Here is a 22,309-nt window from a genome sequence, read left to right on the forward strand (position 1 = left end):
TTTAATGTAATTAGTCATTAGGGAAATGCAAATCAAAACAGTAAGATGCCATTCACACCTATTAGATGGGCTAATTTCCTTTAAAAAGTGCTAACAAGCATGTGGAGAAATTAGACCCCTCGTGCATTGCTAGTGGAAAGATTTCTCATTTCTACAGGCAATGTCTACATTTCTTGAAGGCATATTGTTACCATATATGTACAATGAAATGAAAACACACACACAACTAATAATTCATAGTACCATGATTCATAATGCCCCCAAACTAGAGCCGGGGCTGGGGTTATGGATCCGTTGGTAAAGTGTTTGCTTTGAAAGTTTGATCCCCACAACCTACATAAAAAGCTTGGGGGACAGGTGCATAAGCTTGTAATTCAGTGTTGGGAAGACAGAGATGGAGTGATTCCCAGCGGCCGGCAGCCAGAGAGGCTAGACAAGGAGCTCCAGGTTCAGAGAGACCCTGTCATAAAAATAAGGCGAAGTATTCAAGAGAGGGCTCAACCACTAAGAACACTTAGTGCTCTTGCAGAGGACACAGCCCGGTTCTTAGCACTCATACGTCAATCATGTTGCCCACAACTCCAGTGCCAGAGAATCAGATGCCCTCTTCAGACATTTGCAGACTCAACCACACATGTGATATACATACGTACACAAATAAAATAGAAGGTGAAGGGCAATTGAGAAAGACACCTGGTATCGACCTCTGGTCTCTGCATGTATCTGCACATACACATGTGCACACACAGTCATGTGAACTGAAAACAGCCTAAATAGTTGGATGAGCAAACATTTCTGTGTTACACTATAGGATATTATTTTGTAATATAAGAAATGAAATGCTGTCAGGCATGCCTCTAATTCTAACCCACTGAAAGCAGGAGGATTACAAATTCGAGGCTTCTGGGCTAGCCTGGGCTGCATAAAGAGACATTGTCTCAAACAAACAAAAAGGAGGGAAGGAAATAACACCAGCTACAGCCCAGGCAGGTCTTGACAACATTGTGCTAAGCGAAAGAAACCAATCACACAAGACATCCTGTTATATGACTCCATTTTTTAAAAAAATGTCTTGGATAGAAAGAGTCTATCCAGACAGAAAGTACATGGATGGTGAACCAAGGGCCAATGAGAATGACTGTTTATGAAGAGGAAGTTTCTCCACAGGGTGATAAAAATGTTCTAAAATTAGATTATGACAATAATGACACAATTTTGTAAAGAGGCCAAAACTCAATGTGGGAATTTTGAAGGTATGATATTTGAATCTTAGATTATATGAATTATATTTCAATAAAGATATTAAACTGACACAAGGGGATAAGCCTCAGGAGAATCACAGTGAGTTCAAGGCAGCCAGGGCAACATAGCAAAACCTTTTCAAAAAGCTTAGTCAAAAGTTCAAAACAAAAACAAAACAAAAGTAGATCGGAACTCCTGCATGAGCAAGAAGTTGGCTACATATTTACTACATACATGTACACACATGCGTACTTCCCGCTGAGTGTGGGATGCTGACCCAAGTCAACATGATTACTTACTGACAGGCATAGAAATGGAGTCTCTGTGTGGTTAGTAAAATGGGCTTTAGAGTCCCTATATGAACCTGATCTGTGTCTTATTATTTGAGGGCTTTAGGGTGGAAGGACATGAATCTGTTGATTCAAGCTCTGAGCTTTCATTATAGTGTCATACTTACAAACCCCTGGTGAGGATGTTTAGTACCAGAAGAATAAAGAATTCCCTGTCTCCCAACAAACAAAGATGCTAAGAGTGGAGGAGCATCCTGAGCAAGAAGCACAATTATAAACTCCCAAAGGAGAGCCATAGAACAAGATTTTCATCAATAAGATTGGAAAGGGTAAAAGAAAGTCCTCTGGTGTCCTGAACATCGACGGCTTTCTGAATGTGCATCTTTAGGACAGATCATGACAGAAAGAGCTGAAAGAGGGCAAGAAAAGGAACTGTCCATCATGCATGCTTCAGGCTCCTGAGACAAGATGCTCCAAAATTCTAACTAAAAACAAGAGATTCCCAAGTCCTTTCCACACTGTGTGTAAGGTCCCCCATGCAAGAAATGGTGCTAAAGAATTCTAAAAATTCTTAATTGTTCTTTAGTGAACAAGGTTAACAAATAGTTTGAGGGCAGGAGAGACAGCTCAGAGGTTAGGAACACTTAGTGTTTGTCCAGAGGACCCTTGTTCAGTTCCCAGCACCAACCAACCACTTGTAACTCCAGCCCCAGAGAGACCATGCCTCTCAGTACACATACACACACACACACACACACAAAATTGTATTTAAAAGGAAATTAAATGGTTAACACAAAGTCAGTTTATGAAGGTGTTCTCCTTCATATTGTTCTGAGAGTAAAAATAAAAATAAAAAGAGATCCTAAATATACTTAATTTATATTATTATTGTTATTATTATTATTTTTAAATGTTACTGAAAAGTACATCTAGAAAAAAAACAAACTTCTGCGTGACAGTCAGGGCACCAGCCGGGCCATGGGCATCTGTCTGAGGAACGTGGGACCTTCTTGGGTCGCCTCCCAGCGACTGTGAGGAGCAAGGCGGCCAGGTAACCAGCGCGGGGTGCCGGGCGCTGAAGAGCCACGCGGGTCTCGTGGGCGCCGGCCTCTGGTTGCGGGTGCGGGGCCTCCGGCCTCTCCCTGGGCACCGCCCCCGGTCCGGCCGGGTCGCTCAGCTCGGCTCGTCCGCGGCCAGGCGGGGCGGTCGCACTCGGAGCGGCCGCCGCCTGGGGCGCTCGGGTCGGGTCGGCCGCACGGACGCACATTGCCCGCCAAGCCGCCGCCTCAGGTCAGAGTCGCCCCGGGCCACAAGGCCCGCCGCAGGGACGCGGAAGAAGAGACCTGGGGCGCCGCACTGGGGTACCGGGTCGTGTGAGGCCTGAGGGGACTGAGTGTGACGACAAGGTGACCAGGCTGAGGGGACGGGCTGAGGAGAAGTCATACTCAGACAGGACCCGGTGAGACTGACAGCCTGACGAGGTCTCTCTCGGCTGAGGGGACGCGGGCTGAGAAGTCACTTTCTGACCGGACTGTGTGACAGACAAGGTGAGGGGGCCTCGGCCTGTGGGGACTGGATCTGACTGTCTAGGTGACTGGGTCTCGGCTGAGGGGACGCGGGATGAGGAGAAGCCACTCTCTGTCAGGACTGTGTAACTGACAGCCTAATCCTGTCTCAACTAGAGGGGACGTGGGCTGGAAAGTCGCACTCTGACAGGACGGAGCGTGACAGACAAAGTGACGGAATCTTAACTGAGGGGACTGAGGAGAAGTCATACTCTTGACAGGACCAAATGTGACAGACAAGGTGATCGAGTCTGGGTCTGAGGGGGATGCGGTCTGAGGAGAAGTCACTTAGGAGAAGAGTGAGAGAGCGTGATAGCGGGGCGGGGTCGGAGTGAGGGGTCTCGGCTGAGGACCGGTCACCCGCCTAGAGAGCCGAGTGTGACTGACAAGGTGAATGTCCTCGTGAGGGGCACGGCCCGGCAGGCCCGGAGGGCCACAGTGGAGCCACCTCAGGTTTCCTCAGAAGGTGCTCCGGCAGGCGTGTGCGAGCTCGGAGCAGGGTAGCCCGGGCAGCCCGACCCTGACAGGAAAGCCAGGTCTCCGCACGGTCCAGAACTCCCGCGGGAGGCCGCATTGTGTGGATCTGGTGACAGTTTTCAGAGAGGGGCTCGCCAGTAGCCACCGGGTACCCCGAGGCGCTGGGGGTGGGGGGAGGAGGGTGCGCCGGTGATCGTCTAAGCAACTTGGCCCGGGGCTCCCGCCCGCCCGGGGCTCGCCAGGTGTGAGGAAAATGGGGTCACTGTCGCCAAGGCCCCGCCCCACCAGTGCCCCTCTTCAGCCTAGGAAGGGGGCGAGCACAGGGCAGGGCTAACTGGAGTAGGCAGCCCTCGTGGTGGGGGTGGAAGGTGGGTGTGTGGCTCCGGTGCTTTATGGCTTGGGAGTGGGGAGGAGCCTAAGGTGAGGAGGCAGAAACTGGGAGTAGCCTGAGCTGCTTTTATATAAGGGACTCGAGGAGGTCAAGAAGGGGCCTGGACCTCTGCTGGTGATCAGAAGGCTGCAGCGCTAAATTCATCTTAACTCCCATTGAGTAGGTGAGTGGCTGCATCGTCATGGCACTTTGTTAGAGGGTGTTGTGAAGTGGCCAAACTGCCCCAAGTTCTTACACATCAGGATGGTTTGGCTGTGTTCTTGTACTGTAAGAATCTGCTTCGCTTCTGATGCTAACGGTGGGAAGGTCGTGTCATTTACTTCAGGAGGAGGAAAAAAATCAAGAGTTGAGTTTTCTGTCAGGCAGAAGCTAAAGTTGTTCTTCTTTAGCAGAATGAAGGACAAAAATGTAAATTGAAATGATCATTTGAAAACAAAACCAGATGAACCAAGTTGGAGGGTAACTAACAGTTGGAAAGCCTCTTTCTTGATTTGGAGTTCATTATCATAATGTCAACTCTTTATTATCATGCACAAAGCAAATTGTTAACCGGAGTTATTAAATGAATAACTTAGTCTTGGACTTGGGCAGGTCTTCCAAAGATATCAGGTGCTCTGTGGGAGTCCTCCTGTCCATAGCTAAGTGATCAACTGCTGACTAAAAATATAGCTAGGTCCAGGTGCTATGTGATTTAAAGCCTGGCTAGGGTAGGAGCTGACATACATTGTGACTTCTCAAAGAGATACTTCTCTTGAATGTTTAACAGACGCGCTCATAGATGCTAAGAGCACTTGGAAGCGATGTTTCAGAAGATTCGGTTTCGACTTTAAAATAAGTTCTCTGTGGCCTTATCTTCAACCGCATTTGCTCTAAAGTAAATGTCCAAAATATTAATTTTAATATACGGAAATTTGAAGTCGGTGTCATGCATTAGTTGGAGTGAAGCATATTACAAAGCCATCCATTTTTATTTTACTGTGTGTTTTGTGTGAATTTGCTCGTTTAAGTGCTACCTCAACATTTTAATTTGCTGAGACTTGTATCTTCAGTGAGAAGATCTGAAAAGCAACTGGTGGCCATCTCAATATTCTGCAGCTCACTAGAAGGGAAAAGATTGTCGACAGTTTTATTTTTAAGGAAAAAAATCTTTTTCATATGTAAAAGTTTCAAACTCTTAAAACTGCTGAAGAACAATGGCGCCGTGAAGTCTGAAGTTCTGGGTACCTCTAGACCAAGGAGTTTTTACATGCTGTGTCCTCACCCTTTCATATCTAAAAGAATATAAGCTCTTTAAAACAAATTAGAACTAAAAGACCCAGAAGCATCATACACATCAATATTTAAGACTACTTTGATGGTTTTTGTGATAACTATTTTTAATAATTCAGTACATTTCCTTTAAAGGAACTGGTTTTCTTAGCATTCACGTCACTACATATCTCAGCGTCACTTTAACAAAAAAGGGAAAGTCACACTAAAAAAAAAAATCATATCATTAGTTTCAAAGTCCCTTTGACATTTAAAATTCATATATGATAAAAGCATGACTTTACATTTTTGACGTAGAAATGGATTACTGAGTATGCAAGTGATTGTGTTCAGTTAGTAAGTTTTACATATTTAAACAAATGATTTTTTTTTCACTTTTAAGTCTCTGAAAAGAAGAGTATGCCATCAGTCTTCTCAAGATCCTTCTGTGTGGGCCCTGTGAAAACATGAATATGGATTAGCAACGTATTTAAGTTACTTTTCAGATTATGAAGTGGTTGCTAATAGCAGGAGACTTTCATAAAAATTTTGTTAAAATAACTTTTCTAAAAGATTCAGTATTTTCACAGCTTTCATGGGCTCTATAGGTGCCCGGTGTGTATGGCACAACATGTGGTCATTCTAATTTGTGTCTTTCTGCTGAATTTATTGTCATACGGACTTAGAAATATTCTCTGTGTCATAAAGTAAGGCAAAAATACTGGGAGAAAGTATCTTTGCTTTCATAGGATTCCACTAAATAAATATTGGTAGAAGATTTAAAAAAAATACTACACTAGTCAAGACAATTTGATTTAAATCAATAGTATGTAATTTTAAACATATGCGCAGCCCACAAATTGTCAAAGTGAATTTCGCTCTTGTTTTTCTTATTTATGTGGCAAATTTCCCTGTTATCTATTACTTAACTTCACTTTCCTAATGCCTAAGTGCAGCAAAAAGGGCAGTGGCATAATGGCTTACAAAGGTCCTTAGAAACTGGATTAAGTTGACCAAAAAATAGCAAGACCAGTTAATTCTGCCTTGATACCAGGGAGGCCTTAAATACCATATATTATTTAGTTCCATAGCATATGAGGGGTTTTTTTAAAATTATTTTTATGTTTTTTTAAATTTTCCTGAGGTTTCTTGTCTACTACTTGTAGTTTTCTCACAATACAGAAGTAGATTTTTGGAGAGTCATACATGATATATTTTAAACTATTATTTAATAAACTGACATATTTTAAATTTTATTTCTCTAACACAAACTGCATTCATAAGGAGATCTCAAACACAATAGGCCCTACTTTGGTGAAATGTGCGATACATGTTACAATAATATTTACCAGTGGTCTAATATATCCTTAAATCATTATCTTAAGACCTAGGTTTATTCTTACTGATCCTCTTCAATTGTATATATGTATCAGTATTTTAATCAAATATTCTGCTTAAAACATGGATGTTTATGCTGCTTAAGTAGTTCAATTATTATGTTCTTTCTAAGTATGGAAAGTTAGGAAAGCTTAAAATTATTAACCTTTGTTTCTATTTGTTTGTTTTGGGTATGGTTTTAAGATATCAGCAAGCCTGGATATCTTAAATGATAAGAGCTTGGCCCTGGATTTAACTGAGCTGACATCCTAAAGACAACCTACGCAGCTATCTAGGTCAGCACCGACTCGTTCCCAAGTCTGACTAGCTTGCTCTCTTACCACCTCTGAGATAATCGTGAAGAAAGATAAAAATGCCTGTCGATTTATAGCCAACTCAAGAAAAATTTATAGAAACGTTCTGTTTTCAGCTTTAAATTATATTCTCCACTCGCTATTGATTTGGGACAAAAACAAGCATAACGTTTTTCCCTTCTGTCTTTGTGAGTCCTTCACAGACAAGTGGTCTTTGTGCTAGTACTAAGTTTCCAGGGCGGCAGGCTTGTGTGTTTATTTGATAAAGCTCTGCTCTTTATGGATTTTTATGGCATACTTTTGTGAGGCTTGAATATGTTATCCGGGGGAAGTTTATTTTACCAAACATAGTAGTCTCCTTCAGTTCCATAGTTTACTACTGACACCTAAAAGACTAAATGATTCTTTGGGCTAGTCATTAAAACTGTTCATTTGTTGCAACAAACAATGACTCAAATTAGCCTTCTAAAAAATTTAACAAGTCACTTATGCCTGCTAACAGGCCACTCACTTATTGGCACGCAGCAAGTGGATAAGCATGTAAATGACTACGCATCTGAAGTCCTCTGTGGATTAACTAATGCAGATCATTATAAGAGACGTCCCTGTGCAAGAAACGGACTGGGACTAGATGTGGTAACATGGGCCGATCCCAAGCTGCATCTTGGTGAGCTGTGTGCTTGCCTGGTGAGTGGGACGGAAAGAGGCTTGTGTGCTGCACAAGTGATTGCTGGGGAAAATTGCCGTGGGGTTTGAAGTCCACGTCCTTGGCAAAAAAAAACCAACCTCTTCAAGACCTGGAAGCTGCAAGGTTGGGCCTATGGGGGCGAAGAAAGGCTGGAAGCAGGCAAAGAAAGGCTCAAGCCAGTGCTTATAAGTGTGTGTCTTTGTGGATTTCCCTTTGGGAGTGGGAGCCCAGATTCTCATTAACTTCTACCCTCTTATTAGCAAGTACTGTTGGCGCTTCCTACGAGTCTTGGCTCTTTTTTCAAGCACCCAAGTGACCAGGAAAGAGACTGAAAAACTTTTTTGTTGTTGTTTTTTTTGTTTTGTTTTGTTTTTTGGTTTTTGTTTTTGATAGAGTAGAGTGGATTTTTCTCTACTGCACTGTTGCAGACACAAAAGAAAGATGTCATCAATCCTCATAATTGCATTGGTTACAGTAAATTTAAAGCTTTCAGGCAGAATTTAAACTAGATAATAGAATGAGGTTTTGTTACATTTAATCAATTTTTTTATTTATTTAGGTATTGGAAGTCACCCTGGCCCCTCACATGCAAAGCAGTACTGTTGGACTACTTTGTACAATAATACCCCCAGATTCCATTTTATTGATTTTGTGCTGTGTGTTTTGCTTTGAGGTACTGGTGATTGAATGCCCATGGGCTTGCATGTGCTGGGCAGGTGCTTTCCCACCCTTCAGCAATTACTGTTTGAATGTTGTATATGAGTGGTTGTTTTGCCTGCATGTGTGTCTGTGTACCACTTGTGTGTCTGGATTCCCATGGAGGCTGGAAAAGTGTGTCCAACCCCCTGGAACTAGTATTACAGATGGCTGTGAGTCACCATGTGAACGCTGGGAATTGAACCTGGGTCCTCTGAAAGAGCAGCAAATGCTCTTAACTGCCGAGCCATTTCTCCAGTGCCTCCTTATTCTTTGTAGAAAATAAGTCCACTGTTACATTTAGCTACTTAAAAACAATCTGTAGACTTATCTGGAATTATGGTACAGAGATAAGATGAGTTGAAACAAATTGTCTGACCCTTAGGAAGAGTTCAGATTGGCATGGACCTGGGATTGAGGAGTCCTTTTCAGTTTGCAGCAGATAAGGTGAGGGAAGTAGAGAAAAGGGGAATACCCTGAGTAGGAGGGTGTAGGAGGAGAACATACAGATCCTGGTCTCCTCTGCTCTCAGGCACAGGTTGTGTGCTTACCGCGTCCTAGAATGTAAGATCAGATTGAAAGAATTCACCCTGCTCCGTGGTAACATCTCCGGCTTCTAGAATCACTGAAATCCTAAGGTTGCCTCTCGCTGCTGTTACTCTTTCTGGCCCTCAAGTGACTGTGGGGAAAATCTAGTAAAGGGACGAGAGACAAGTTATCCTTTCATCTTGTGTGTTTAAGCAGTACGTTCTCCTATATAGGGAGGGCAATAGGGAAACATAGAACTGTGAGACCGAGTGCTGGGGTGAACTCCTTAACCTTGACCCCACCCCTGCAGCTGTCATTCCACCACTAAATGCTGTTGTCATACGAAGGTCTGGAGTCCACTTTAAAGAACCAGTGTTCTGGGCAGAATTAACTGACCGAGTCACTATCAGGAAAAAAAAAAAAAAAAAAAAAAAGCTTGCTTCCTTGATTTCTTGTTGCCTGAAAACACAGGTAACATTCATGTGGAGTTGGAAAGAGAGAGTAGAAATCGTATTTGGTGACTGCCTCTAACCACTGCACTCAGGAGGAGGAAGGACAGGATTGGGGAAGGGAGATTTGCTCACATGTGGAATTGGATAAAGGGGGTTAAGAAAGGGAGTGGGGGGTAAGGTAATACGTGGACCTTGGCAGCAAGATATATACATGACACCAACTATGTGGACCAGCAGTGATAAGAAAAGACAAATGATTTATTCTACATGCATACTTTTTTTTTCTCATAAAAATCAAGACAAGGACCTGAAAGATGGCTCAGTCAAAAGCTGGACAACCTGAGTTTGGTCCCTAGGACCTACATGGTGGGAGGAAAGACTGGCCTCCTGAGGGTTGTCATGTGAACACACACACAATAAATAAATGTAATTTAAAAAATTTAAATCAAGACAGGTTGCAGATGTTCCTCAAACTATTTTTCAACTCAAAAGAAAACAAACAGTTATTGTGCAATAGCATTTTACCTAGGAAACATCATCAAAGTTCAGAGCGGTGAGCTGGCAGTTAAGATAATGTAATCAAGCACTGCGGTATCACCCTTCCTTGGGTCCCTTATTTCCTTCAAGATGTCACACTAATCTCCTGCTGCCTTCATGAGTTAGTTCCAGCAGACAGCTAAAGCACCTTCCTAGTAGATCCCAGTGAAAGGGGTTTTTCAATCACTTCAGTGAGGAAACACGTTGCCTAAGAAGAAGAAATGATGCTTAATGCTTCGGCAGAGCCACTTCACACATACTCTGCTTTCTTCTCTTTAGGCTCAAAATGGTTACAGCAACTCAGTGACGCTCTGCTAGAAACTGAAGCTTGGTGGCCTTATTAGTTCTGTGAATCAGATATTTGGTGGGATTCATTAAGAACAGCCACCCTCCAGGTTGGGGATTTAGCTCAGTGGTAGAGTGCTTGCCTAGGAAGCGCAAGGCCCTGGGTTCGGTCCCCAGCTCCGAAAAAAAGAACCAAAAAAAAAAAAAGAACAGCCACCCTCACACCCAGTATTAAGCACACTACTTACCTGTCATTAGTGTTTACACAACCTTTCGGTTTATGAACCTAAATCTGAGAATCCTAAAGCCTCACCCTGCTATATATTGTCTCTTTCTTGCAGTTGATAATTACCCATGTAAACAAGCTTTTTTTGTGTGGAAAAGTATACCCATATGCATGTTTTTCTTGTTCTATATACTGGATAAGGTTTATTTAAAAAAAAGGAAAACAAACATGTGAATGACATGTGAATGATATAAATATAAATGAAGTTGAAACTTCAAAAAATTATTTGCATATGTCAGAGTAATTCAGAAAAGTAGAGAGTGCACCCAGGCAAGCAAGCATTTGGCAATGGAAGATTGCTACATGTTCCCTTGAAGCATTTGGAATGACTTAGTAACATCCTGATTTTATTTAAAGGCAATATAATATTTTAAATTTTGAGTTCAGCAATGTTCAAATTCTCTGGCTTTTAGGACTTTGAAAGTAATAGATGAGAAGTTTCTCGAAGGAAGGTACCAGTAGGCTTTTAGTCATCTTTTTTTGTCTCCAGCATACAGCACAGTGATAGTTCAATAAATTTTTTCTAAAAGAGTAGGGAGGGCTCGGAATGTAGCTTAGTTGGTGGAGTGCTTGCCTAGCATGCAGAACACTCTAGATTCTATCCCAAACACAAACTGACAACTTGGAATCTTAGCACCCAGGAGGTAGAGGCCGGAAGATCAGAGAAGTTCACCATAGTCCTCAGCCCGGCACAATGGATTGGGCCTGCATGGATTTATTAGGTTATACTCTTGTCTGTAGCCTATATGAAATTACTTGCCATATTTCACTTTATTCATAGAATCCCTGGGAACTATCCTGTAAAAGTCACCACAGCTGGCTTGCTAGATTACTTAGAAAAACTCAGTACTGTTGTCTGTAAGTTCCTGTCAAGGTAGGCCAACTTATTGTCCATAGCTCCTGTTGCTGTAGGCTAACTGGATCTCTTAGACTGTGTCTCATTGGTTCTTTTTGTCTTTGAGTGGCAGTAAGGAACCCTGAGTCACAAAGACTGGGTTTTATACAACCACAGAAAAGGATCTAGCCCTGGAAAACTACTCTATGTTAAATAAATAAAGCTATTTTCCAGTTCCAGTTTAATAAAGGTTGACAATAAGCCCTTCCTAGTGATTTTTAGTAACAGTTTTGTTTCTTACTCTAAAATTCTGTGATTTGGCATTTGCAGCCAGGGGTGTGGCTCAACGCTAGAGGGGTTGTCTAGCATGCAAAGTCCTGTGAACAACACACTATGATTTAGAAGCTGAAGAAATTTGTATTTACGTATCTCTGATGTCACTGTAATTTACTTCAGGCTGCTGAGAAAGCAGTTGGGCAATGTGTTGCATACCATAATGTTATAGCGTCACTTCTGAGGCTTTTTCCAGAGCACCAGAAGTTACAGGAAGAGCCAATACAAGAACTTCATAAAAGCATTGTTATAAGAACCAGTATTTGAACTGGGAATGGTGGTATACGCCTCTAATCCCAGCACCTGAGAAACTGTGGACAGAGGATTACATGTCAGAAGTCAGCCTGGGCCACACAGTAAGATACCATCTAAAACCATACTTGGAAGTGACGCAGATATTTAGCAACAGAGAAAATAGTTAACTTCATAGTTTCTTTGTGATCCTGATCAGGAAAAATCAAGGCAAGGTATGAGAATCCTCTAGCTAGATTTTTAAGTTTTTCTCTGTCACACCCAAACTTTGTTTCACACTTAGTTTTATTTAACATATTAGATTTACCTGTGCAGGTTTTTTTTTTTTTCATGATTCACTTATTTGGGAAGGAGAAAAAAAAGTTCATCTTTTTTTTTAAACAGGCTCATCTTGTTCGCAGGCTTATATAAGGTTCAATTTTGCAGATTTATTATGGCCTGTTTGATCTTTTGTTTGTGCTGTCAAATAGAACTTTGAAAACAGCTTCTGGAATTACTTTCTCTTAAAGCTCTCCTCTTTAAATTTTTTTCTTAAAAATATATGTATGTATTATGATCTTTGTTTTTTCTCTCTCTAAAACTGAATGACCTCATGTGAGAGTTATTTGGCTCTCCAACTCCCGGTGGAATGTTGTATATGTACTCATAACTAGTCATGATACAGAAGCCTGTTAAGGTAAGCGCCCCTTATTAATGAGACCTTAGTGTGAAATGTGGTAGAAATCCTGAAGAAAGAGGCTCAAATATAGCAAGGAACATGTTTCCCCAAATCCCTGCAAACAATGCAAAATCACATATATTTACACATATATGCATGCATACATGCAGACATACGGTAATAGTCCTTGAACTTTTCTTTTTTTCCCTGTTCCAGAAGGTCCAGAAGTAAAAATTAACTGCTTTTGACTTTGTCCCAGGTTATATATTGTTCCTGTTACTTTCTTTGGGAATATATATATACATATGTATATGAATTAATAATATGTGTGTATATTATGTATGTATGTACATATGTACATGTATGTATGTATGTATCTTATATTGGTTTTGTGATACTCTTTCCTTCTAAAAGTATTAAAAAGTCTTCTAGAAGTTTTATATCAGTGATACTAATTTTTTTTCCTTCCCTCTCAAGTTCCTGCTGATTTAGCCCCTAATGTCAGCCAGTGTGAACTGTAGCTAACAGGACTTCAACTTTTAGATTGTACAGTCTTTGGTAGGACAGACTTAAGTGTTGATACTTCAAAGAGTAAATCTACCAAAGCTTTTCTGTGGAGGGATGCAGTATGAAACATCAAATCCTGAGCCTCAAACATGCTAGGTAAACTGTTGAGCACTGAGCCACACCCTTAGCCCCCATATCCTAGGTAGAATGACCACTCCCTAATCAAGTTATTGTAACTATTCCATATTTCTGAATTCAGAAATTGCTTTTACCATTTTTGTTTGGTATTAAAAATGACAGAAAATGTTTTGTTGACCACTTAGAAATAAATTCTGAACATGAATGACAGCAGTGCACAAGGAAAACATATTTTAAAGGCATTTATGTGAAATCAAATAGAATATATTCTTGCCCACACACAACGCTGTGAACTATTGAGGGAACATCAATTTAGGCATAACCAGAACTTTCAGGTCTGGCAAATGTTGTCAGTGTGTTTATTGCATCCCACAAACTGCACCCTTGCTGATTGACCATCGACTTTACGAACTGTGTATTGAGATCAAAACCCATTTTCTGAAAACACAGCCACATGAATGGCGAGGCTGGAGCTTCAGAGCTAAAGATCTATGAACTACAAACCTGCATCTAGCACTGGGCAGTTAAAGACCTTGGTTCAGTCAGAGATGTGAAGTGACAGTGATGGGACATAGAGCATATTGGCATGACCAATCACATAATCCATTCCATGTGTTCACTGTGCTTCTCAGACCAGTCTCCGACCCTAGCAAATACAGACACATGTCTCATTTGGTTTTGATACAGCATGAATGGACAGGATTTACCCTGACTACCAGCTTTTGAATTCAGAATATCCAAACTATTCTCCACCTAAATGAAACATAAGTGGAAGACAGACTTACTCTAAAATGTATCTGATACAGTCTGTCTTCTGTATCACAAATTACATTTGCTGACTTTTTGGGGGGTGTCATTTCTATTTCTATGTTTCTGTCATATATTATTAGAGTATAGGGGTGTGTGTCATAGCTCTTGACATTTTTTTTAACCTCTCTGTGCACTGCATGCCTTCCCTAGTCCTGACCTGAAGCATGGGACAGGTGCATCCTAAGTATTTTTTATGTACCTTTAAATTTGACTTTAAGAGCAAGCATGTGCTTTTTCAGCATTGGTTATACATGATTCTTAATATTACTACCCAATTTTTTAGGGAAATCCCTGAATTGATTTTTTAATTTTAATTCACAGTCTGTGTAACATTTTTAGGACATATGGGATTAACAGCAGAAGAAAGCTTTACTCTGCTCACCTTGATACTCTAGAGCAGGTAGAGTGAGACCTGAGAAAGGGAGAAATGTCCATTATTATTTCTTCATCATTCTACCTGAGCTCGCTCAGTAGTCCTGGTCAGAGGAACAGGTTCCATAACGGCCTAGGGACCCGAGCCCCGTTTTTACATTTCAATAGCAGCTGTGACAAATTCCGTGCAGTGCTGCAGCTGGAAACGGTTTATAACAATGCACAACACAAATGCTGCTGAGACTTTTATCCATGTATCATGTAAGACTGATTCCCGTTCATGTGTTTTGCCAGATTAGATAAAACACCATTAGATTTTGACCTATCCATTGGTTTACAATAGGTTTTTTCCCCCACCAGGGTCTCTCTGTGTAGTCCTTGCTTGAAATTCACTCTGTAGACTATGCTGGCTTCAAACTCAGAGATAAGCCTGCATCTGCTTCCTGAGTAATGAGCTCAAAGCTGTATGTCATCATGCCCAGCTTTTAGCAGATAGTCATTTAATTGTTCAGCTATTTCATATATTAATCACATAATTACAAGTACTATCATCATGGTGATTTAATAGTTAATCTTTTCCAAGGAAGTTCTGTATTTATGAACAACTTCAAAGTATCAGACTGAGAAACTGATTCATATATAAAATCAAATACAAAAGATGAGCCTCTTTAAAACATTGCCTTGTGACATCTTTGGACACTCAAGGTAGGTAGATGAACCCTGCTAGAATGAAGGTAGGAGTCTGTTTGCTAAAGATGAATACAGGAAACCTGAGCCTCTCCACCCTTGGGCAACCTGCCATTTTCCTCCTGTTCTCACACCTGCTCAGCTACTAGGGCAAAGAAACACTGGCTAGACACACGCAGACCCTTTGCTTCCTGAGAGACAGCACCACAGAAAGGATAAAGAGCCAAAGGTTTGAACTGCACTCTCATTGAATATCCAAATCTCAGTTTGGTTTTAGTACTCTTTCATGTCTTGCTGCACACAAGGAATGAAACCCCTGCATACAAACAAGTAATTTGTTTGGCTAGGTTCTTGACTCAGAGAAAGACAGAATACCTCAGCTCAGAACCTTGAAAACACCTAAGTCCAGAAAGGGTACAGTTGAAATTGTAAACCAACAACCCGTTGCAGCATAATGACTCAAGGCTGAAGTTGAATGTAACTGAAATCAAAGGAGAGAAGGGGTAGCTAGGAAAAGCCCTGCAGAGGAGAGTTCAGAAGTTCAAGAATTAAGAGGGTAGCCTGATGAAAACCATTATAAACACGTACAGAGAAAGAAACAACAAAGGAGCCAAACGGAAGTCACTTCATAAAGAACATAAGCAGATTGGTGTGGGGTTGCTGCTTCATGAATGTAGGTTTCCTTTGGTGAGGACATTTTAGAACTAGATAGAGGGAGACTTAGAGCTGCTTTTCTTTCTTTTTGATGCAGTACTGAGAATCAAACCCAGGTCCATGTACTTTCTAGGCAAGCAGCTGACTGCCAAGCCACATGGCCATCCCCGTCTGCACAGCTTTTCCAGTGTCCAGGCCAGTGACCCTGATCTGACCACTGTACATTGTATACATGTGTTGAAATATCACTCTGTACCCTACATTGTATTAACTGAAAGCAAAATATAAAAGTATATACTAGACATTAATAGTAGTATATAATATACAGTGTGATATATTTTAATAGTGTTATATACCCTGAAATGGATACTTTTATGTTGCCTCAAAACTTAATGTTCATGATTCGAGATAATCAAAGAGAAAAAGAAAAGAATCTCCAGTGTAAGAAAACCAAGTCTGGAATAGTGACTGAACACAGCTCCAGGGGACTCCACATGAACTAACTGGAGGTAGAAAATACAGCACCAGAGAATAAGCGGTCAGAAATGGGGTTGGAAATGCAGATCTTTCAGACTGATGATAAAGGTCTAGAATGGAGATGGAATAGGCTTTGTCTTAGCAGTGAGGAGATTCCAGATCTTAAGAAGTTAGAGATAATTTAGTCAGAAGATTAACCTGGTAGTTGTGTGCAGAGAAAGCCACCAGGAAGCTGTTAGAAAACTGGGCATAATGTGTGGACCCTCTGTAGGGATGAAGACAATACCCCACCTGAGCTGTGCTTTTAGCAAAGGCATAGTCTACACACTAATGCACACTGACCTGGACCAAGGGGAGGACAGTGGTGACATTGTCATAGGATTCAAGCATATGATTTGACCTTTCATAAAAGTGTCCACAATATACTGCAGAGAAAATGCCTTCACCTCAAATTAGATGCATACTGTCTTGAAGAAAAAACTATTCTGGGACTTACCATAGATTTTAGGGTACCCTCTCTATGTATCACTTTATATATTGAACACAGAGCTATAATAGTAAACAAGAAAGAGCTGGTCCCTTTCTTTATGGAACTGTCACATAGCCTTTATTTATCAAAGGGTAGCCAGACATTGAAGAGAGTCATAGTTCAGCTCCGTGTAATAAAGAACTATAATATATAAATATATATTCAGCAGTGGAAAAGCCTGCCTCAAGGGCAGAAAATTCTTTGTCATTAGAACCCAAGGGAGTCTCTAAGATGGCTTCCCCTACTGAGAAGACCTGTAAGCGCCCGTCTAAACCTGAGGTGCCAAGATTTTCTTTTCTTCACAATTAGCAACTTTGGAACATTAGCATAAGCTAAACTTTTTCACCAGTACTTGTAAATAAGCTTATGTAAATATATGTGCAAATTAGATTTTAAATGTATTCTATACTTAGTTTCACAATTAGATGGGTATGTGTGTGTGTGTAAGTGAGTGTGCGTGCATGCCCCCATGTCTTTCTGGGAACTGAAACCAGGCCCTCCTATAAGCTAAGCACATGCTATACCAATGAGCCACACACACCCACACTCTGTAGTTCTCCAATTCTTTTAAAAGAAACTATTGGGGGTTGGGGATTTAGCTCAGTGGTAGAGCGCTTGCCTAGGAAGCGCAAGGCCCTGGGTTCGGTCCCCAGCTCCGAAAAAAAGAACCAAAAAAAAAAAAAAAAAAAAGAAACTATTATTTTCCAATGCTTTCTCAGCCGTTCATTTATTTCCAATTTTAATATTTATAGTAAGTTCCTCTTTCACGTGATGTTTTTCACAAGTAATGCAAATTTCTGCAGAAGTAAGTTACATAAATCTAAGTCAAGATGCTGACCTTTAAATCATTTGTTTCTTACTCCTGTGATGTAATGTCATGATTGAACAAGACCTTGTGTGACTACCCACTTGAGGATATCTTTGGGGTGCCATTTTTTTCCATTCTAAAAATATCAGTTCGAGTTTTTCATACAATGTGCTTTGATCATATCCACCCCCTAGCTCTTCCCAGACTCACTTCTCCTTTGCTATCCGTCCAACTTTGTGTCTTTTTTTTTTTTTAACCTATCAAGTCCAGCTTGTGCTGCTTATATCCTCTTGGATGTGTGGCCTTCCTCTGGAACATTTAGCCTATTTGACTTAGTTATTATAAACATCAAACTGTTTCTGTCAACATCTAGTAAGCAGCCTTAGGACTGAATAGTTACATTTCATAGCATTGTAACTTTTAGACTCATATATAGGAGTGACATCTTTAGTATATTTTCTGAAATGCTAGAATGTTTTAACCCAGATGAGGGACATTCTTCTCATAGAAATTGTTTTAGTGTTTATAATAACAAGTAACAGGTTATCTGCAGAAGAAAAACAATAATTTCATTTCGTCTCTAGTAAAATACCTTGTTATAAGTTGACCCCTCCCCTTTTATGGTGTATGAATAAAACAGGTTATACTTTTCACCAAAATGCATATAAAGTTTTTGGCATGTGCCTAGAACATTACCTGATATATACTAAGCACTCAAGTATTTATTGAACATTATTCAGTTATGTGAAATGATGTATATCAGATATTTCAATTAAAAAATTCATGTCTGAATAGACATACTAGTAGGGAGTTTCAAGAAAAGCTAAGGCACTTTCCTTAAGGTAACATTTAGGTATAATTACCAATGTGAAAGTTCAAGGTAAAATGGTTTTGGTAGCATGTGAATTTCTATGTGATATTTAAAATGCCAATGATAACTAATTCTGGTGGTTAAATACAAAGTGAATAGCTTAACCTGAGCATGCACACCATTACTACTGAATGGCCAGAACCTCTAGGCCTGTGCTCCCTTTCTGCTGCCTTCCCTTCTGCCTATTTCCTTCCCCCCTTTTCTCTCTCTTCCTATTTATATCTCCCTCTCCTCTTCTCCCTCTCCCTCCTTCCTTCTCTTTCCCTCTCACTTCTTACAATAGGTCTGGCTATTAGTCCCTCTTTCCTGCCCTGTTTTTTTCATTCCTGATGCTTCTTATATTTTATTTGCTAGGGTTTTACAACTACTTCTCTTCTGAAGATTCTTCCTTTGCATCTATGTTTCTCGGTGCCTATTATTAGCTCTTGCCTATGGCATGAAGATAATGTGTACTTTTAATCTATTAATTCCATTTTTGAGATAACTTCGTCCTGAATTCTTGATACTCTTTCTAACAAAATGTGGTTCCCATTTATTATTTTCCAGATGGGTTATTAAAGCGTCAAATCACTAATTCTCAAACTATCTGAAAGGGGTCAATATGCCTTGACTCATGTCTTAGTTAGGGTTTCTATTGCTGTGATGAAACACCATGACCAAAAAGTAAGTTGGAAAAGAATTAGTTTTCCATAGCACTGTTCATTGAAGGAAGTCAGGACAGGAGCTCAAACAGAACTGGGTCCTAGAGGCAGGAACTGATGCAGAGGCCATGGAGGGGTGCTGATACTGACTTGCTTTCCATGGTTTTCTCAGCCTCCTTTCTTATAGAACTCAGGACCATCAGTCCAGGGAAGGTACCACCCACCATGGCCTGGGCCCTCCCACGTTGTTCACTAATTGAGAAATGCCTTATAGTTGGATTTTATGGAGTCATTTTTCTCAATTCAGGCTCCTTTCTCTCTGATGACTCTCAGACTGTGTCAAGTTGACATAAAACCATCCAGTAGTACACCCGCAAATGCTTATAAGCACAGTAGCTTGTTGAGGTAACTCCTGACTGTCTCTAACAACTTTCATTTCTAACCTCTTTTTCCAAATAGCACAGACAGCAGATGATTCTTAAGCCATTGATTTCTGGTTGCATCTTCCCTTACATGTGCAGTTACACAAGAGGCTGTCATGTTCCTACTGTCTAGAATGCCAGTAATAAATAGCAGATGCTGAGCAGATAACTGCCTGGCGTTGACGTTGTATGCCTTTAATCTCAGTACAGGCAGAGGCAGGCAAATATCTGCATTGAAGGCCAGCCTGGTCCATAGGCATCCAGGGCCACACAGAGAAACCCTGTCTCGAAAAAGGGGGAAAAACACAAAACTCTGCTCTTTCTCTCTCCCCTTCTTTTTCTCCTCTGCTTTTTAATACAAATGAAATTATTTATTTAGTTCTCTGAGGATATAACAGCCAAATAAACAGTGAATTTTGTAAGGTTTCTGTAAAAATCTAAGGAAGACCTTGGTTGAGCTACCACTCTAATGGAATCAGTCTTCATGGTCAGAGGGGATAGGATGAGGAAAAGCCCAGTGAGTTTGTACCCATAGGAACTGGCTCCAAGATAGATAGGAAATGTATTATTTGCATGTAACCTAGCTATATTGCTTTAAATTGCATTCAGATGACTTATTATACCTAATATAGCACAAATGCTAGAGAAATTGTTATACTGTATTGTTTGGGGAAACAATAACAAGACAAAGTTGTTACATGTTCAGTACAGGCACAGTGTTTTTAGAATGTTTATTTGTGATATCGTGGCTACATATGATAAGTGCATTTGGGCATCAAATGCCACAACAGGAGTGTGGAGGTCAGAGGATGGCTTGTAGAATTCATTCTCTCTTTCTACCTTTACATGGGCTCTAAGGGCTGAATTTAAGTCATCAAATACTTTACATGCTGATCAACAGTACCTTCTTGTTAATGTAGTTTTAAAAAAAATATTTTTACTGTGTAGTTGGGTATATCTAAGAATACAAAATCCTCAGATGTGGAGGAATAGCTACATTTTAGTTTGAAATAAGAATTACTATTTTGTGTATGTTTTGCCTACTTCCTTCCTTCCCCCCACAGCCTGTGATGGGCACTGTCTGACAGAATAAGAGCACTCTCCCTACCTTTAAGAAAAGACACGGTTCAGCTTGCCATTCATGCATGAACTCCTCCTACACACTCATACAAACATGCGTGCACATGCACTCACACACACACAATCTTCCCATGTTAGGAGCTATTGCTGAAGAATTAGAAACTACATATAAGTAGACATTCTATATTCAAGAGTAGAAAGAAGAAAGCCAATGAACTTATAGTTATAGTAGAAAATCTCAGGAAGAACAGGTATAAGAGACTAAGAAGTATCTGGAAGGCAGGACAGGGCAGCACTATGCAGGAGCCCACTTGGATCAGCTTGTAGCTCCTTAGAGACAGTAAGTATTAAAATATATGAATTATATTAAATTATAATCAGACAGGATATGTTAAAAAGTAATAGACACACAAAAAGCATATTTCCTAGCTCTTCCATTGCTGAGATTTGTTATCTCATTGTGTGTCTGTGTGCTGGACATCCTACCTCAGAGACATCATGTTTGAAACTTGAAATCCTTGCCTCACAAGTCCAGAAACTAGAACATTTTCTTCATGTCAGGAGGGCTAATTAAGCATTTTTCTAGCACACCAATGGAAAACAGAAATCAAGAAGTCTAATGAAGCAGCTTATAACTAGTTTCGGTAGAAAGATGTGTGTCATCACTCCAGTACACTGTACAGAGGAACAGAAAAATGGCAAGTGATGAATCCAGTGTTCAGTAAAGTTGCTGTTGATGATGTTGCTATTTAATTGTAAATCTTGCAGAGTATTTACATCTTAATGTCTTTCAGAAATCTCCAATATACACCACACCACACCACACACACACACACACACACACACACACACACACACACACACACATATTTATTTTCTAGTGAAACCTTTACTGTTGGAAAAGGAACTGGCTATTTATAGACTATACCACACTGTCATATTTCACAATAAGGACTTTATTAGTTGTAAGTTTGAGACAAATTATTGTTATTAAAATTTCTTAGTTTTTAAAAGAAATGTTAAGAACAGGTTCTTGAGCATACTAGTTGTGTACTGTACCACTGGGCTACATCCCCAGCCCAACTGTGTAGACTACTGGTTTTGTGTGTTTTGAAATAATCATATGACTTATTTTAATTTTTTAATGCCATTATATGTATTTATCAAATTTTGGTATTAAATTGCCTTTGCTTTTCTGAGATATATTCAATTTGATCACAGTAGTTTATTTTTCAAGCATATGATTAAATTAGTTTTACTTGTAGTTTTAATTTGATACTAAATAAATAGTACTGACATTTTTCAATGTGTGTGTGTGTGTGTGTGTGTGTGTGTGTGTGTGTGTGTGTGTGTCACATGCACATGGTAAAGGTTACAGGACAACTTGTGGAGCCTGGATCTCTCCTCTCACCATAGGAGTTCTGATGGCACAGGCCACCAGGCTTCCCAGAACACTCTCTTGCCCATTCAGCTATTTCAATAATCCCCCCCCGCCCCATTTTTAAATGTTTTCTTTTGTGGAGGATGGAAAAGAATTAAATTTTTGTATCAATATTATGGTACTTAAGTAATTAATTTGGTCATAATTTTTATGACATCTTTTTCTGCAGTATTTTAAAAGAACACATAAAATAGCCTTTTGGAAGAGGTTTTGTGTTTTTCAGCATTGGTGGACATTGAACCCAACGTCTTGTTGGTGGCAGACAACTGGTCTACCACTGAGTTCTACCTGCAATCCTTTGGGGATATAATTCTGTATAAATTCTCAGTGATTCCCTTTTTTACCCCCACCTCCATCTCTTGGGTTCATTGTTCATTCCATTTCAAGCAAACTAATCTGGATGAATTGCTCTTGGTCT

The 22,309-nt window shown here is 40.3% G+C and overlaps 1 protein-coding gene across 4 annotated transcripts in view; it reads left to right on the top strand.

The window, feature by feature from the left end:
* The first annotated feature begins 2,332 nt into the window (after positions 1-2,332).
* Pparg (peroxisome proliferator-activated receptor gamma) overlaps positions 2,333-22,309 on the top strand; it is a 125,053-nt gene continuing 105,076 nt past the window's right edge. The window contains exon 1 of one of the 4 annotated variants that reach the window (XM_087656165.1): positions 2,333-2,583. The gene's annotated coding sequence lies outside the window, so the exon portion shown is untranslated. 4 annotated transcript variants of the gene reach the window in all.

The sequence above is a fragment of the Rattus norvegicus genome, chromosome 4 (assembly GCF_021556685.1).
Source record: "Rattus norvegicus strain SHRSP/BbbUtx chromosome 4, alternate assembly SHRSP_T2T, whole genome shotgun sequence".
Lineage (NCBI taxonomy): Eukaryota > Metazoa > Chordata > Mammalia > Rodentia > Muridae > Rattus > Rattus norvegicus.